Source organism: Mustela lutreola, chromosome 13 (genome assembly GCF_030435805.1).
Source record: "Mustela lutreola isolate mMusLut2 chromosome 13, mMusLut2.pri, whole genome shotgun sequence".
Classification (NCBI taxonomy): domain Eukaryota; kingdom Metazoa; phylum Chordata; class Mammalia; order Carnivora; family Mustelidae; genus Mustela; species Mustela lutreola.
In genome coordinates this window covers 66688484-66707507 of record NC_081302.1, presented here as the reverse complement: position 1 = coordinate 66707507, position 19024 = coordinate 66688484, and positions in this window count along the sequence as shown.

Genomic DNA, 19024 nt, shown 5'->3' with positions numbered 1-19024 from the left:
GATCTATGTGTCTGTTTTTGTGCCAGTACCATGCTGTCTTGATGATGAAAGCTTTGTAATAGAGCTTGAAGTCCGGAATTGTGATGCCACCAACGTTGCCTTTCTTTTTCAATATCCCTTTGGCTATTCGAGGTCTTTTCTGGTTCCATATACATTTTAGAATTATTTGTTCCATTTCTTTGAAAAAGATGGATGGTACTTTGATAGGAATTGCATTAAATGTGTAGATTGCTTTAGGTAACATAGACATTTTCACAATATTTATTCTTCCAATCCAGGAGCATGGAACATTTTCCCATTTCTTTGTGTCTTCCTCAATTTCTTTCATGAGTACTTTATAGTTTTCTGAGTATAGATTCTGTGCCTCTTTGGTTAGGTTTATTCCTAGGTATCTTATGGTTTGGGGTGCAATTGCAAATGGGTTTGACTCCTTGATTTCTCTTTCTTCTGTCTTGTTGTTGGTGTAAAGAAATGCAACTGATTTCTGTGCATTGATTTTATATCCTGACACTTTACTGAATTCCTGTACAAGTTCTAGCAGTTTTGGAGTGGAGTCTTTTGGGTTTTCCACATATAGTATCATATCATCTGCAAAGAGTGATAGTTTGACTTCTTCTTTGCTGATTTGGATGCCTTTAATTTCCTTTTGTTGTCTGATTGCTGAGGCTAGGACTTCTAGTACTATGTTGAATAGCAGTGGTGATAATGGACATCCCTGCTGTGTTCCTGACCTTAGCGGAAAAGCTTTCAGTTTTTCTCCATTGAGAATGATATTTGCGGTGAGTTTTTCATAAATGGCTTTGGTAATATTGAGGTATGTGCCTTCTATCCCTACACTTTGAAGAGTTTTGATCAGGAAGGGATGCTGTACTTTGTCAAATGCTTTTTCAGCATCTATTGAGAGTATCATATGGTTCTTGTTCTTTCTTTTATTGATGTGTTGTATCACATTGACTGATTTGCAGATGTTGAACCAACCTTGCAGCCCTGGAATAAATCCCACTTCGTCGTGGTGAATAATCCTTTTAATGTGCTGTTGAATCCTATTGGCTAGTATTTTGGTGAGAATTTTCTCATCTGTGTTCATCAAGGATATTGGTCTATAGCTCTCTTTTTTGATGGGATCCTTGTCTGGTTTTGGGATCAAGGTGATGCTGGCCTCATAAAATGAGTTTGGAAGTTTTCCTTCCATTTCTATTTTTTGGAACAGTTTCAGGAGAATAGGAATTAGTTCTTCTTTAAATGTTTGGTAGAATTCTCCCAGGAAGCCGTCTAGCCCTGGGCTTTTGTTTGCTTGGAGATTTTTAATGACTGTTTCAATCTCCTTACTGGTTATGGGTCTGTTCAGGCTTTCTATTTCTTCCTGGTTCAGTTGTGGTAGTTTATATGTTTCTAGGAATGCATCCATTTCTTCCAGATTGTCAAATTTGTTGGTGTAGAGTTGCTCATGGTATGTTCTTATAATAGTTTGTATTTCTTTGGTGTTAGTTGTGATCTCTCCTCTTTCATTCATGATTTTATTTATTTGGGTCCTTTCTCTTTTCTTTTTGATAAGTCGGGCCAGGGATTTATCAATTTTATTAATTCTTTCAAAGAACCAACTCCTAGTTTCGTTGATTTGTTCTATTGTTTTTTTGGTTTCTATTTCATTGATTTCTGCTCTGATCTTTATGATTTCACTTCTCCTGCTGGGCTTAGGGTTTTTTCTTGTTTTTTCTTCAGCTCCTTTAGGTGTAGGGTTAGGTTATGTACCTGAGACCTTTCTTGTTTCTTGAGAAAGGCTTGCACCAGTATATATTTTCCTCTCAGGACTGCCTTTGTTGTGTCCCACAGATTTTGAACCATTGTATTTTCATTATCATTTGTTTCCATGATTTTTTGCAATTCTTCTTTAATTTCCCGGTTGACCCATTCATTCTTTAGAAGGATGCTGTTTAGTCTCCATGTATTTGGGTTCTTTCCAAACTTCCTCTTGTGGTTGAGTTCTAGCTTTAGAGCATTGTGGTCTGAAAATATGCAGGGAATGATCCCAATCATTTGATACCGGTTGAGTCCTGATTTAGGACTGAGGATGTGATCTATTCTGGAGAATGTTCCATGTGCACTAGAGAAGAATGTGTATTCTGTTGCTTTGGGATGAAATGTTCTGAATATATCTGTGATGTCCATCTGGTCCAGTGTGTTGTTTAAGGCCTTTATTTCCTTGTTGATCTTATGCTTGTATGATCTGTCCATTTCAGTGAGGGGAGTGTTAAAGTCCCCTACTATTATTGTATTATTGTTGATGTGTTTCTTTGATTTTGTTATTAATTGGTTTATATAGTTGGCTGCTCCCACGTTGGGGGCATAGATATTTAAAATTGTTAGATCTTCTTGTTGGACAGACCCTTTGAGTATGATATAGTGTCCTTCCTCATCTCTTATTATAGTCTTTGGCTTAAAATCTAATTGATCTGATATAAGGATTGCCACTCCTGCTTTCTTCTGATGTCCATTAGCATGGTAAATTCTTTTCCACCCCCTCACTTTAAATCTGGATGTGTCTTTGGGCTTATAATGAGTTTCTTGGAGGCAACATATAGATGGGTTTTGTTTTTTTATCCATTCTGATACCCTGTGTCTTTTGACAGGGGCATTTAGCCCATTAACATTCAGGGTAACTATTGAGAGATATGAATTTAGTGCTTTTGTATTGCCTGTAAGGTGACTGTTACTGTATATTGTCTCTGTTCCTTTCTGATCTACCACCTGTAGGCTCTCTCTTTGCTTAGAGGACCCCTTTCAATATTTCTTGTAGAGCTGGTTTGGTGTTTGCAAATTCTTTCAGTTTTTGTTTGTCCTGGAAGCTTTTAATCTTTCCTTCTATTTTCAATGATAGCCTAGCTGGATATAGTGTTCTTGGCTGCATGTTTTTCTCATTTAGTGCTCTGAAAATATCATGCCAGCTCTTTCTGGCCTGCCAGGTCTCTGTGGATAAGTCTGCTGTCAATCTAATATTTTTACCATTGTATGTTACGGACTTCTTTTCCCAGTTGCATGCCTTTTTTTGTCATTTTGTATTTTATATGCTTATCTCAGTGTGTACAACATGGTAGACACTTATTAAATCTTTGGAAAATATAAATCAAAATGAAAAGAAGATTCTAAGATGTTAGCTAGCAAGGGATTTTTCACATTTATGACCAGGAAATAATTGCTATAAGGAAGCGATTCAAAATTCAGGATAAAATTATTACATCCCTATTTTTAATTGTTATTTATTTTGAAATAAGTGAATAACTTACTTCATCAACAGTATTTTTAACATTGACTTTTTCTTACATACATTTTAATGTTCAAAGAAGCCTAACTAGGGGAACCTGGGTAGCTCAGTCAGTTAAGCATCGGACTCTTGATTTCAGCTCAGGTCATGATCTCAGGGTGGTGAGATCGAGCCCCACATCAGGCTCTGCGTTCAGCACAGAGTCTGGTTGTCCCTCTCTCTCTGCTCTTCCTCACACTCTCCTTCTCTCTCTAAAATAGATGAATGAATGAAATCTTGAAAAATAAAAATAAAAAAGCCTAATAGAGAAATACAAATGACATCAAATACCTAATTCTTTTTCTATGAGGTTTATGCATAGGTAACTGCCCTTTTTCTACATATGAAAGAGTTAGTAGAAAATATGAAAGTTTAAGTGGTTCAGTGACACTTAACCGAATAAAATTGGAAGTAGAGTTTTCCTAGAATACATGATGTGCATGGGGCTTACTATCAATAAGGAGCACTTACTCCCGGCCTCCGAGTGAGCCCCTTTCCCTTCTGTGGGAAGGCAGCAACGTGAAGCCACTCCAGCTCCATGCTCTCCGGCCCTTACTCCTCGCTTTCAAACATGGTCATCCTATCTGGAGCCTGCACTCTTCAAAGGAACCAGAAGCACAGCGAGGCTTAAAATATCACTCAACAGAAAGATAATGATGTTTTGGCAAGGTGGTGCGATTTGATCATTAGTTCTTTCATAAGTGCCACTAAGTACCTCTTTGGCCAAGCATCAGGCTTAGCAAACAATGTGTAATTCAAAGCTCCAACGAGATTGGGCAGGAATGCGCACTGACTAATCAAGGCAGTGGCAGAGTGAGACAGCCAAGCACTTTGGCTGGGTGTTCGGCTCCACCTGTTTATCAGGAAGGCGGCCCTCCTGGGGCTAATTCGGGCCAGTGCTGCTGTTGGTACTGTATCCAGAAATAGGGAAGAACCTGACTTAGGTTCCTATACCTGATGCCGTAATTATCGATGGTCTTTTCTAATACAAAATTAATCAAGTTTAACAAAAATCGGAACAACAGTTTAAAAAGAGCAATTAATAAAGTTAGTAGCTTTTCAATGACCTTAAAACATCCCTAGAGAGAAGGAAACCCATCTGTACTAGGCCCTTCAACTAAGGGCACTTGCTTTCCCCTCACCATAACACTATTCCTCTTGTGTTATGAGGCCTACTTTGCAGATTCAGGGAAATGAGGCACAGAGGAGTTATACAACTTTTTCAAGACCTCATGTTTGGGAAATATCACAGCTAATATTTGAATCGAGAATCTAATCTCATTTCCATGATAACAAACACATCTCTATTTTCCTCTTGGACTCGTGATTTCTAGGTCCTATAAATCCCCTCCTTTTCCCCATCATAACCAGTTTTTCTGTATTCTTCTCCTTGTTTCTTTTTTCCTGACACTTTCTAAAACTTTAGGAGAAAGAACCAACTTCATTGCATGCTTCTTAAGATTTCGTTCACAACCCTCAAAATCTCAATCAGGTGTAGGTGAATTCTGGATTCTTATTGTCTGATGAAGCAAACACTTTCTTGTTCTAGGAACTCCATTTCCAAGCATATGGTATCAACCATGTTTCAGAGTAAACTCAGAAAGAGACAAAGAGAAAACACTGGCCTCTGGCCTGCTGCTTTGCTGGAAAGAAGCATTCACCATTAGCGATGGGTGCAAAGATGTCCTTGTTAAACTTTGCTTACATTCACGTGTAATGTGCTAAAACTTCATCTTGTACCCAAAGCCAGTTTACCCTAATTTTTTTATTTTTATTTATTTATTTTTTTTTTTTTTTGGCAAAAACCACAAATGTTTCACTTGACTTTCAGGTCATTTTCTCCTGATTCTGATTTTTCAGACCAATGAGCAACAGCCACAGGAGAACAAATTTATGGCAAGGCCTTGAATTCCCAGAAATGTTTGTTAATTAGATGCTAGTTATACAAGATTATTTGTGTTTAGATATATACTGAAATTTGAATTTTTAGGCTCTTGGGTTTTAGATTACAGATAAACTCCCAATGTTTGCAATTTGCCTAAAAATTCCTATCAGCTGACTGGTCTCACTACTGCTACTGCCCGCCTCACCCTCTCCATACACAGCCCTTCACTGAAGACTGCAGTACCCGCTGTGTTGTCTGTCTACCCAAGTCCCTCCATCATCCTGGCCAACAACATCATCCCTGACAGCACATATGACCCACCAGAAAACCAGCACCTTGATGTCCAAGGATTTTTATCTCTGTCCTCCGTTTCCCTGTAGGAATCCCGATCATGGTTCCAAAGTATCTAATGTCATCTCCCAAATGGCTCTTCAGATATTATTCTCAAATTCAGAATAACTACAAACCACTGTAACTGTGACTATCTCACTCTGTTGTTCATCTCACACCAATCCTCCTATCTGATCAACACCTCTGCTTCTACTCTATCCCAACCTGAAGTCCATACCTGTATTTACTTACTTCAGTTAAGCTTGGATCCCAGAACAATAATTTTTCTCACTGTCCTGCTACTTCCTTCAACTATCCTGCTCTCTTCCTATTCACAGATGCTTATAGAACCCCCTCCACCAGTCCCACGGCTGCTGGGAACAGCTGGAAAACAATCACATGACTTCCTCTAAGATGAGTGTGTCTGCTGACTCACAGGACCTGTCCTAACTGGGCCTTCCCTCACCATCCTCGCCCACCCCAGGTAGTGCCCCTGGTCTCCACAGTAGTTCTTCCTGCTCTGTTTAACTTTGCTAGAGCTTTTTACCCAACCATCTTCCTCTCCCTCACATTTATCTTTTTTACTTATGTATTAGTTTGTGAAGTATTTCTTTTTTTTTTTTTAAGATTTTATTTATTTATTTGACAGAGAGAGATCACAAGTAGGCAGAGAGGCAGGCAGAGAGAGACAGAGAGAGAGAGAGAGAGAGAGAGAGGAGGAAACAGGCTTCCTGCCAAGCAGAGAGCCGGATGCGGGACTCAATCCCAGGACCCTAAGATCATGACCTAAGCCAAAGGCAGAGGCTTAACCCACTGAGCCACCCAGGAGCCCCTAGAACATGTATTTTTTTTAATTAATTTTTTATTTTTTATAAACATATATTTTTATCCCCAGGGGTACAGGTCTGTGAATCACCAGGTTTACACATGTGAAGTATTTCTTGATCACCTACTATTTGCCAGACCCTAACTTCAGCAGATGGCTCCACTCCTACTTTGCAAAGAAAATGGCATCCAGTAGAGGAGTAAGTCTTCAGTTTCTTGTCATGCCACCTAAGCACTGCCAGGCATCCCTACTCATCCTTCCCTGCCTCCCTCTATAGGAAAGGTTTCCCACCTCATTCTCCTTTGATATCACAGATGTTTCCACTCCAAGATGCTTCTATCCTCCCACACAGGCTTAGTTTTGTAATCCCTTAACACTAGCTCTCCTTTTCCCCAATGTCTCCCTTTCAACTGTTTCCATGCAGCCAGCATGACAACATCCTTAATCTCTCTAAATAAAAAAAAAAAAAAACAAGCAAAACAAACAAACAAGCAAGCCTCTCCTGAGTAGACCTTCCATTCCAGCTACTGCCTTTCCTCTTTCACACTTTCTTCCTCACTTTTTTTTTAACTCTTTCTTCCTCACTTTTAATTTGCTCTTCTGCCTCCTGCAAACAAGCTTCTCTTTGCATCACTCTATCATGATTATCACTCACAAAGGTGATCGGTGCTCTCTTGTGGATACATCTTCTCTGATACCAGATGAGAGAGATTTTCCTCTCTTAAGGATTCATGTGATTAGATAGTCCTCACCTGGATAATTTATGATAATCCATCCATCTCAATGTCTTTAATGTAATCATGCCTGCAAATTTACTTTACCATATTCTCAGGGTTTGGGGATTAGGATATAGAGATCTTTGGCAGACTATTATTCCGCTTACCATAAACATTTAATATATATAAAGGTGACATCTCAGATTACTGGAAAGGATGGATTTCTTAATAAATGATATTAGGTCAATCATACAGACATTTGGAAAAAGATAAACTACATCTATATCTTACACTATCTACTAGAATAAAGTACTTAGATTAGAGCTCTAAATATAAATTAGTCTATCAATCAATCATGCCTATACCCCCAAAAGAAAAAACGTGAAAGAATGATAAATTTGACTTGATCATAAAATGTCAAAATTCAAATGACAAGAGAAGATATTTGCAATTTTCATTAGAAAAAAAAGCTAAAAAAGCTAATCTTGTTGAACTAAAAATAACTCTTAAATATAGAACAGAAGACAAAATGGTAATTACAAATGGATGAAGGAACACAAGAGCCAAACTATGGAAAGAGCCAAGATGTCTATTGATGTCCATTGACAGATGAATGGATAAAGAAGATGTGATCTATATATAAATATATATACACACACACACAGAGACACACAATGGAATACTACTTAACCATCAAAAATGAAATCTCGCTACTTGCAATGATGTGGATGGAACTAGAGGGTATTTTGCAAAGTGAAATAAGCCAATCAGAGAAAGACAATTGTTGTATGATCTCACTCATATGAGGAATTTAAGAAAAAAACAGAGGAACATAGGGGAAGAGAAGAAAAAATAACACAGGATGAAATCAGAGAGGTAGATAAATCGTAAGAGACACTTTATCCTTCAAACTGAGGGTTGCTGGAGGGCAGGTTGGGGGGATGAGGTAACTGGATGCTGAACATTAAGGAGGTCACGTGTTGTAATGAGCACTGGGTGTTATACGCAACTGAGGAATCACTGACTTCTTCCACTGAAACCAGTAATACATGTTAATTAACCGAGTTTAAATTTTAAAATTTCACTGAAAAAAAGAAATAAGTAAAAATGGACAAAGGATATGAACAGTTCACAGAAAAATGAAAGGAAAAAAACACCAATAAAAAAATAAAAACTAACAAAATAATAGTAAAAAGTTCTAGCCATATAAAAAATTATCAGCCTCTGTCATAATTGATAAAACGCAAACTAAAATCACATTATAATATCGTTTCTTTCCTATTAGGTTAAAAAATATTGAGAAACTTGGCAAGGTACTCTGTAGTGAACAGTTAGAAATACAAACAGTCAAATACATTCTTAGAGAAATACAAAATGGTGCAAGCCCTATGGAAGAGAATCTCCCGCTAGTTAATAAAGTTATATGCACATATATCCTTTAGCTGAGTAATCGCATTTCTAAGACCCTACCCGAGCTGCAATTCAATGAATGAAAAGGAGAATTCTAGGACATATAATGGGATTTTTTCAAGGATAAGTTATCGTTCATATTTAATATGTTTCTTTATGTGTGATACTGAAAGGGAAATTATGTATGTATATATAAATTATGTGTAAACACAGGAAAGATAAATAGAAATGAATGAAAATGGCTAACCATAGGATGTGGGTAGGAAACTGATGAAGAAAATAGAGGGTGAAGAAAAATTTTTGTGCCTTTTAATGTAATTTTGACTTTAAAGTTCTAAATGATTTGCATATTGAAATAATAAAAGCAAATCAAAATGAAAAAACAAACTCTAAAATTGAGCAAACTGTAAGAAATGAACCTAGTTGTATACAACATTGTTAGCATTAACATACAATAGTAAAGTATTATTATAAGCAGCTGGAACATGGTGTTCTGTAGATCCCTACTGGGATGTATTCTGAGGACAAACATAACTTGATTCTATGTTTAGTGACAGGAAGTGCTAATGGTACTCTACTTTGGAAAATATTTCAGTTGTATTGCAGGATGAGGCAAGTAAGTAACTGCCATAATGTCACTGGGAATCCTGATGATGGGAGCAGAGGATGGCAGGAGAGCCTCCAGACCAGGAGGCAGGCCTGACTCCCATGGAAGGAGAGGAGGAGAGGAAAGAGATCAGATGGGAAGAGTCTTGAACTCCTACATGAATGGTGGCACATTTCCAAGAAAAGCTCATCCAGGCCAGTTCAGAGTCCTCGTGCAAGAGTCAGCTGTTGGAGGAGGTCCACATCTATCCAGATTGAGCTTGTCTTCATGGCCTTGCCATGCTCAGTGCTTTGAGGCAAGCAGCCGTGAGAAGCATGACCTCTACACGCCTTCAGTGATGGATCCAGATGAGGTGCAACTGATGCTGTCAGCCAGTTAACATTTCCCACAGCGGGAAATCAGAGCGGTGCGTGGTCATGGTCATTACACTATCCTCTGCACTGCTCCCCGCCACCACCACCACCAAAGGAAACTTTGGGTTCTTTGGACACATGACCAATTCCAGGTCTGAGCAGGAAAGGTAGAGAGTAAACCTGGGATATTTTGTATCTAAAAATAAGGAAATACTCAAAACAAGGGAGTTATGTAAGAAAGGTCTCAGGAGCTATCCTTAAGGGGCTACCACTGACCAAATTTGGGACAATATGTATATTGCATCCAAAAGAATATTGAGAACAAACTGATGGTCACCAGGCAGGTAGGTAAGGAATGGACTAAATAGACGATGAGAATGAAGGCGTGCATTTGCTGCGATGAGCGCTGGGTGTTGTGCGTAAATATCGAATCACTAAATGGTACTCCTGAAACTGACATTATACTGTATGCCAACTAACTGGAATTTAAATAAAAACTAAAAAATGTTTTTTTAAATAAAAGGATTATTGAGCATAATTTAACATACAAATAAATTAAAATCCAAGAATTTATAGGATATAATACTTTGTGAAATGAAAGAAGAAAATGGAAAGCTCTTTTCTTTCTTTCTTTTTTTTTTTTAATGTAGGCTCCATGCCCAGCATAGAGCTCAATGCGGACCTTGAAGGCACGCTTCTGAGATGGAGACCTGAACTGATATCGGTCAGACGCTTAACCAGCTGAACCACGCTGGTGCCCCAGGAAAGCTCTTTTTCACAGAAGAATGAACTAATATGTATAGAAGTAGAAACAGAATATTTTGAAAATCACCATTTTTCAACCTCCAGTGTAATAAATGATACAGGTACAGAACATCAATGCATGCAAAAACCCATAAGATAGTTTGGCAACCAGGAAGATCAACTACAATTGCTTACAAAATGCCTATAGAAAAATGTTCTTTCACAATGAAAAGACATGATAGTCACCACCTTAAGTGGTCAAAATAAACACCAGTTACAGTGGGACAGCTCAACAGTGGAAGTTTTCTTCTGTGACATTAAAAAAGGGAAGTGTACAACATCACCTGTGAAATATGTTTTCCCTCCAAATTTAAACTGAATCTAACCAAGCTTCAACCTAACAGGATTCAGAAAGGACTTAAATGGTTAATAGGGAAATAATCAGAGAAATCCAGAATGTAAAATATTCTAAGAAAACTGGCCAAGATCCTTCCAAAAGATAAAATTAGAGAGAAAGAGAGAGAGAATAGCTACTTCCAGACTAATCACCAAATGCAATTTTTGATTTCAGTTTGATTTTGGACCAAATAAAATATCTACAGAAGAAATTCTTGGAACAATGAGAGAAATTTGAACAAAGAATGAATATTCAATAGTAGTGTCAATTATTGTTTAATTTCCTAACCACATTAGTGATACTATATGTAATGAGAATGTCTTTATTCTTAGTAGAATCATGGTCAAGGATTTCAGAGTTAAGTGTTGTGATGTTTTTCAATTACTTTTATGTGGTACAACCTATATGGTATAGTTAGGTCAGTAGGTAGATAGATGATAGATTGATAGAACAAACATTTTAAAAAATTTAATACATAAAAGTAAAGTAAATATGGGTGTTTATTATAATCCTTCAACTTTTCTGCATATTTTCATATGCATTTCTGTGAAGTTTTCATAGTAAAACTTAGTAGTAAAAATACAAGCATAAGAAATGAAGTCAAGACACTTTTTAGCTACTGTAAGAAGAGATTTAAGAAAGACTTTAGCGACTTTGATTTGACATTTCTGTCCAATAACCATGCTGATTAGGGAAGACTGTGTCTGTAAATCCTAATGCTTCTGGGCATACTTCCTATTGTACTGCTTCTTTCCTACCTTTTACTTCTTCAATTGTCATCTGCTTTCCTTGAGAGAAAAATCAAAAATTCTATGTCAAAAAATAAATTCTAGATTCTTGAAAAATGAATATAATTTTAATACCAAAATAGAGCATCTTGATGTATACAATATTTTCAGTATTCATATGAAAATCTCCACTTTCTCAAGCATTGCGATTCTGAGGTAAATAACAAACTCAAATCAGGAACCTGTAGTTCTAAGTCTCAGCACAGTTGTAGGATTTGGGGTTTAGGCAATATGTTTAACCTGCATGACTTCGACTCCTCCCATTAAAGTAAGAGTAGAAGGGCCTGTCTTAGGAGATAATTACCAAGATTACCCTAAAGCATTATTCCACATTATCACTGTACTTTTGCTGTGCAGATATGGCTGATGTCCACTAATTTACAGACAACTCTAGCAATCTGAATTGTGAAAGTCGCTAGTTTACAAATTATTTGAGAAATTTAAAGTTGAAGTAAGTAAGTAGAATAAGAAACAAAACTTAAGCAACTATAAATTAACATCACCTCATATCCTCTGGAAATTATAAGTTTAACCCCTAAATGAATGAGACACTTTGTTTTCAGAATTTGAAGAGAGCAGTTACCAGTATGGTCTTCGCATTAGTGACAAAATGCCTGTAGGATTTACGAGCTAGGTTCTCTGTCATCATATTTCTGAATGAGTTCTTTCCCTAGGCCAATTTTTAGGGCTTAAAGGGAGGCATGGACTTTATCAAAGTCACCTTGTTTAGCAGAATCTAGCAGTACCAGCTTCTCTGAAGATGTCAAGCCGAGGTCAGCTCCAAAGATAATAACAACATGGAATTCAAACAAAATTCATTTTGCTTTGTCCTGGTCTCCTTTTCAAAGTCTCCTAAGTGGTTCATAGAGTTTTAAGGAAGAAATACTTTCAATAACATACTTGCTTCAGAAACTCCACAAATAAGCTCAGAGATTTCAGCAGGGCATAGAAGGCATCAGTCGTCACTAGAACTAACAGGATTTAGCAGATTATGTCTCCTATCATACACATTTCACTACACACTAACACAAAAGTAGTAGGCTTCTCGCTGAATGGGTTAGTTGGATCAGTGTGTGAACCACACCATATAAATCATCATGATTATTAAAGCACTGATAAGTTTAAGGCACATAGGGAGAAATCAAAGACATGACACTGCTCTCTGAAAATAGTCTCTCAGCTACTTTCACAAGAAACACTATAGTACAAATAGCTGTAAATCAGATATAGACTCTAACCCCCAGATATTTATAGTTTCATAAAAGAGATGAGACCTCTCCCTAAATAGCTAAAAAAGCTGAGACAGCTGTGATAAATTCTTGAGAAAGATCTTAACCTCATAATCATCTTTGATTTCTTTTCCCCTTTTTTTTTCAGCTGGACCTCCAACCCAGTAGTTTCTACTTGTCTTCTTTCTACTCACATTGCCACCCTCCAAGTTTAGCTATTTTTTAATATTTCATTGTAATGGATCACTGTCTCACAGATGCAATCTCTCCTCTGTCCTAGCCAACATCCACACTGCCACCAAAATGCCCACCTCATGTTGCCATGGCCTGAACTGAGAAAGAATGCCTCCAGGAAGATATCCAGGTAGCCAACAGATGCAGGAAAAGATGCTCAGCATCACTCCTCAGCAGGGAAGTGATCATCAAACCACAAAAGGTCCTAACTCACACTTGTCATAATGGCTGTTTGTTTGTTTGTTTTTTTCTTCAACCTCCCCCCATCATAATGGCTGTTTTTAAAAAGACAAGAAATAACAAGTGTGGGTGAGGATGTGGAGAAAAGGGAACCCTGCACACTGTTGGTGGGAATGCAAATGGGTGCAGCCAATCCTATTTCTGAAACAAAGCCTGTTGAATAGAAATTCAAACAAAGTAATGACCAATCTCAGTAACCAATCTTTGCCTTTTTTCCTCTGGTCCTAAATTCTTTCTTAAAAATCTGCCAACAAAAGCAATAAACAGAGGCGCCTGGGTGGCACATTGGGTTAAGCATCCAACTCTTGATTTTGGCTGAGGTCATGATCTCAGGGTCGTGAGATCAAGGCCTTTGTTGGGCTCTGTGCTCATTGCAGAGTCTACTTGATATTATTTCCCCTTCCATCCCCCTCCCGCTATGCTCCTCTGCCACCCTGCCCCCCACTCATGCTCTTTCTCCCTCTCTAAAACAAAACAAAATGGAGCACGTTGAAGAGTATGCAAAGTGGAGTAAAGCACTGATAGGGAAATATCAAATATTGCTATCACCTTCTTTAGGTCAGATGTGGTTTGTTATCTTGGAAAATGCCACTAACAAGAATCAAAATTCCTAAGAGATTTCACCATTACATCTATTTTCCAATGACTATACTATTGACTAGTAAGATTAACCAGGGTGAAAAATTGATTGTGAATATACTAAAATAATTGCAGAGAGTTTATTGGGTACTTACTACACAGCAGGCATTTTTCTGGGCTACTTACACACATTATTTAATTTCATCTTCTCAATTATTTAGAAGTTGTCATAGTTGTATTATAATGCCTCAGGAAGCTCAGAACAGTTAAGTAATTGGCCCATAATTGGTAAATGGCAGGACAAGGTTAACTATACATAATCATGAAGTCCATTCTCTTTCCTCTCCACTGCATTATATTTAGTTGAGAAATTCTTGAGATAAAGGATTGGTTTCTTTTAAATGAAAGATGATTTCATGCTTTATTGCTTATAGCCAAACCCCAACTTAATGATGGTTTCACCTACGATTTTTTGACTTTACAATCATGTGAAAGCCGTAAACATTCAGTAGAAACTGAAATTCAAATTTCGAATTTGTATAATCCTCTCTCTTGATCCTGGGCAACAAACGGCAGCTCCCAGTCAACCATGCAATCACAAGAGTAATCAACTGATAAGTTGACAACCATCTCATATCCATATGACCTGTTTCCCACTTTCAATACAGTATTCAAGAAAGTGTGAGATAGTCTACACTTTATCATAAAATAGGCTTTGTGTTAGATGATTTTGCCCAACTGTAGGCTAACATCAGTGTCCTGAGTGCATTTAAGGTCAGCTATGTAAACTGTGACATGGGGTAAGTTAGGTGTATTAAATGCATTCCCGACTTGCAGTATTTTCAACTAACAACAGGGTTATTGGGATGTGACCCCATGGTGAATTGAGGAAGATCTGTATGTTCAATGTTTTGATTATTCAAACATCTTGGATTTGCCTCTGTCTTCCAATTTTGTAAAAAGTTTAATGCATTACTACATTTTCGGCATCACCACAGGTTTACTACAATAGGTATCATAAGACCCGAGTTTTATTTTAATCTTCTATGTGAACTTGGACAAACCAGGAGATTTTGGTGCCATTTTTTATTTAGTATGTAATTGGGAAATTGAACTAGGTGATTTAAGATTTTACCTACCTCTGGTATTTCTCTATTAAATCTAAATGGATTCACCTTTGAGTTTAGTCTCCAATGGAGGGAAAAACATATGGTTCTCTCAGGAATTTTTTTTTTCACCACAGTAAAAGACCATTAACTCAAATAACGTGATTTAAAAAAATAATAATTTAACTTGAGAGTTGCAGTGATGAAGGACTCAAAATGTTACCTGCTTACTCAAAACACCATACATGAGATTTGTCAGCATTTCTACTAGAAGAGAATTTTTTAAGTCTTCATCACTAATCACAATTTTGACACAGTGAGTCCTGAATATCTACCCATATACTACTAAAAAACTAGGAGGAAAGAGAAATGCCCACAATCCAAGTATGACATGAATTAGTAAAGACTCTGTAGCCTACAGCAATAAATTTCATGTTTGAGGTTTTTGGCCTCCTTAGTCTATAGTGACTTTGTCCCAATTATTGCGAGTGTTATTTTACTATCTCACATTGAATGAAGAGGAATCTCAGGATATATTGGAGCAAGGCATTAACATTAGAATTCTCATTGACATTATCAGAACTGTCCTGCTCTTCCCTTCTGTAGCATGTTGCTAAAAGACCAGCTTTGGAGCATGGATCTTCATGCTCCCACGTTACTCCTTCTGGTGAAATTAAAGAAATGATAGGCAACTCAACAAAACATTTGGCATCTTAGTATCTGTGCCTCCCATTCCAGTGTCTTCTCTGATATTGTAAGGAAAACAGATGATTCTACATTAAGAAAGGATGATTGTGAACTGTGAGTTTCTGCTTCACTCTATCTCAGTGTGATCACTTTCTCTGAATCTTAGGTTCTCTCTAAGCTAGAAAGACTCCATCGTTATGAAGTAATATCTGAAATGAATGATTAAAGAAGGTAACCACATTGTGTTTGTGGTGGATTTAATCTAAATTAAATCTCTACCATAAAAACATTCTGTAATGATTTAGGAGTTGGAAATAAGGAAAGGAAATTTTTGCTCTACTTAAAAGCATTTAAAATTTATCTGAACTATTATATTCGGTTTTAGGCATTGTACTTTAAGAATAAAATGGCTAAATAGAAATATAACCAGGAGAAAATCACCAGGTGGGTGAAGGTGCATGAGACCAACTGTTGAAGTAATTGGGGAGAGGAGTTTATCTTGAAAAAAAAAGAATATTCAGGAGGGAGATGATAATTATGTACAAATATCACTTGAACAGGCTTACATTCGTCTAATAAGACATGAAGATTTAAAAAAAAAAACAACGGATAAAAGCTCTAGGTAGAGAAACACTAAGTAATGACAAGGAAGAAAATAATCTAATTTTTGGATATCTCTGAAAAAGAAAGAGCTCCCTTGGAAGATATGGTAGTACTATAATTACTATTGCTAGAGAAAGGGTTCACAATGACCTGGTTAATGTAAAATAGATTCTGACACTGAATGACTGAGTGGGCTGGAGGACCATTTGTGCCATTTGCAATGAGAGATTTTTCTTTTTTTAAAAGATTTATTTATTTGAGAGAGAGAGAGAGACCGCACATGGGGGGAGGGACAGAGGGAGCGAGAAACTCAAGTAGACTCCACGCTGTGCTTGGGATCAATCTCACGACCCTGATCAGGACTTGAGACGAAACGAAGAGTCAAAAGGCCAACACCAAGAGCTGCTTAACCAACTGCACCACCCAAGCACCCCATCAATGAGAGATTCTTACTCTAAGTCTATGATAACAGAGTTCTTAGAAAATTGAAAAAGAACTTCTAAATACTGCATTTCAACCATAGAAATAAATAAAAATTATGATTCCAATTACAAAATGTTTTCCATTCTTCTTAAAAGATAATTCCAATGGACTTTTCTTTCATCTTAAAGTTTACAAAGAACATGTTAAGTAGACAAATTGTTAGAAATAAAATACTTATTTCCAGTTTTGTCAATTCTTTATACAATGCAACTCAAAAAAAAAAAAAAAAAAAAAGGACCCAGAGATGAAGATTTCATTCATTGGAATTTTACAGAGCAAGTAGAAAAACAAGTGGCAGAATTGTGTTTGGTTAAAATAAGGAAAAAGAAAAAGAAAAAAAGAAAACAAGTCTGAACATATACCAAACTGCTAAGTAAGAATTGGTATAGAGAAGGAGAAATTTTAACTTTTTTACTCGTTCATAACATTTGATATTTGTTCCAAAAATCTCTCTTTCTTTAAACAGTTATATTTAAAATATTTTTTAAATAAAGCTAACAGAGAGCCATCTCTTCTCCAGTACCCAATAAATATGAATGAGTTTTGTTATAGAAGTTCTCAAAATATATTGCCTTATATATGATTTAATTTCAGAATATACTCTGAATAAAATACCTATTAAATTTAAATGCATACCAATAAAATAACATAAAGAGAGTGAAACACTATTCCTTTCTTCATGAAGCCTATAATCAAAGGGAGAGGACATACATCCATAAACTGAAGGGCATATTAACCAAGCAACATATGAACAGAATGGTGTTCGCTAGAGAGTAGCACAAACTATGCACATAAGTGTTAAGGATTCCTAAATAAAATCACGGCTAAAATTAGGCGGAGTCACACAAAAATATTTTCTGGAGGAGGTAAGGATGTTAACGAAATGGTTAAAGAAGATAAGAGACTACAAACAAAATTAATTGTAACGGTAAGACTCCTCCCCTATCACTCTCAATTATTCAACAATTTCATGGATTTTTACAAAGAAAAGACCACTCCTTCCCTCTTTCCAGATCATTTGGCTCTCATCTGTTAATTACTACTTCAATTTAGGTTTGAGAAAGCTTTATGTTATTTAGGCTTAGGTACCCAGATAACGGTTAGGCACAGGATGTTTTAGAACGTAATGCAAAATTAGCTTTGCTCCAACTAGCATTTCAAACACTGAGAAGCCACAAAGGAGGGCCCGTGTTCTGCTTCCTGCCGTGAGCGCCCTGGCAACTTCAGGAGCCACTTAGTCCAGCTCTCACATCTGTTGGGTGGAGAAACTGATAACGTAATAGATGACTTCATGCATTCATAATGGCTCTTACACTTTCATTACTTTTTTTCTGCTTTTATTGCTTTTTAATGAAAGGTAATCTTGTCATTTTCTTACAGACTTAACTATTTCAAGCTAAATTGCCCATTTTGTGTGGCAACCAAGACCTAAGCATTCTCTAAATTATGGCCACTGTAGATTTCCTGATCACTTTCATCAAAGGAAGAGGAAAAAAAGGAAGGAGGTAAGTTAAATGTATCCGTATTACCACTTTGAGCATCTGTGACAAAGAGTGAACTAGATGGCTGCGTTTGCTAAAGAGTTTTAAATCACATTCTGCCTTTCTTTGCAGAGTTGTGGTTAGAGCAACCCAGGATTCTAGAACTGACTCTTAGTAGATTTGAGTCGTCATGATGTGTTTTACACAGCACTAGACACTTTCATATATACACACACTGCCCCCTCATTTTTAATCTTCTAAATTACCCTTTAAGAATGTATTTTAGCCTCACTTTTTTTTTTTTTAAGATTTTATTTATTTATTTGACAGAGAGAGAGATCACAAGTAGGCAGAGAGGCAGGCAGAGAGAGAGGGGAAAGCAGTTCCCTGCTGGGCAGAGAGCTCTATGCAGGGCTCGATCCCAGGACCCTGAGATCATGACCTGAGCCAAAAGCAGAGGCTTAATCCACTGAGCCACCCAGGTGCCCCTTAGCCTCACTTTTTAAATGAAAACAGAAATGTTCACAGAATTTAAACAATGGTCTCACAGACAGAAATTCATAGCATAACCAAAGTTTAAACAGATTTCTTCTAACTCTAATGCCTACATCTGTGCACGCCTAAGGTCTAGCATCCCTGTGGGTCTTGTGAGCTTTGGGCTGGGACCTTACACTAGAGCATGGAACCTGCCATTCTCTTCAGCAGTAGCGTCCCTGTCCCTGTGACCTCTCCCTGTACACGGGGCCTCTAATTGCTTCTGCACCCCCACTTAAGGAAGCAAATACTCAGTTGCTCTATCTGCCCCCACAGTGGAGAGTATAGTCCCTGGGGGGCTGGGCCCAGGCCCACCCACCTCAACACCTTCCCTCCTAACGGTGCCTCTGCACCTTTGGCTCTCGTGTGCAGCTGCTCCCAGGGAAGTCCATATAATTGAAAAGCTCACACACTTCCCACTTCCTAGGGAACACTCAGGAAAGAGTAGCATTAAACTGACATTCCTAATTCATCTGAACCTATCCCAGTGT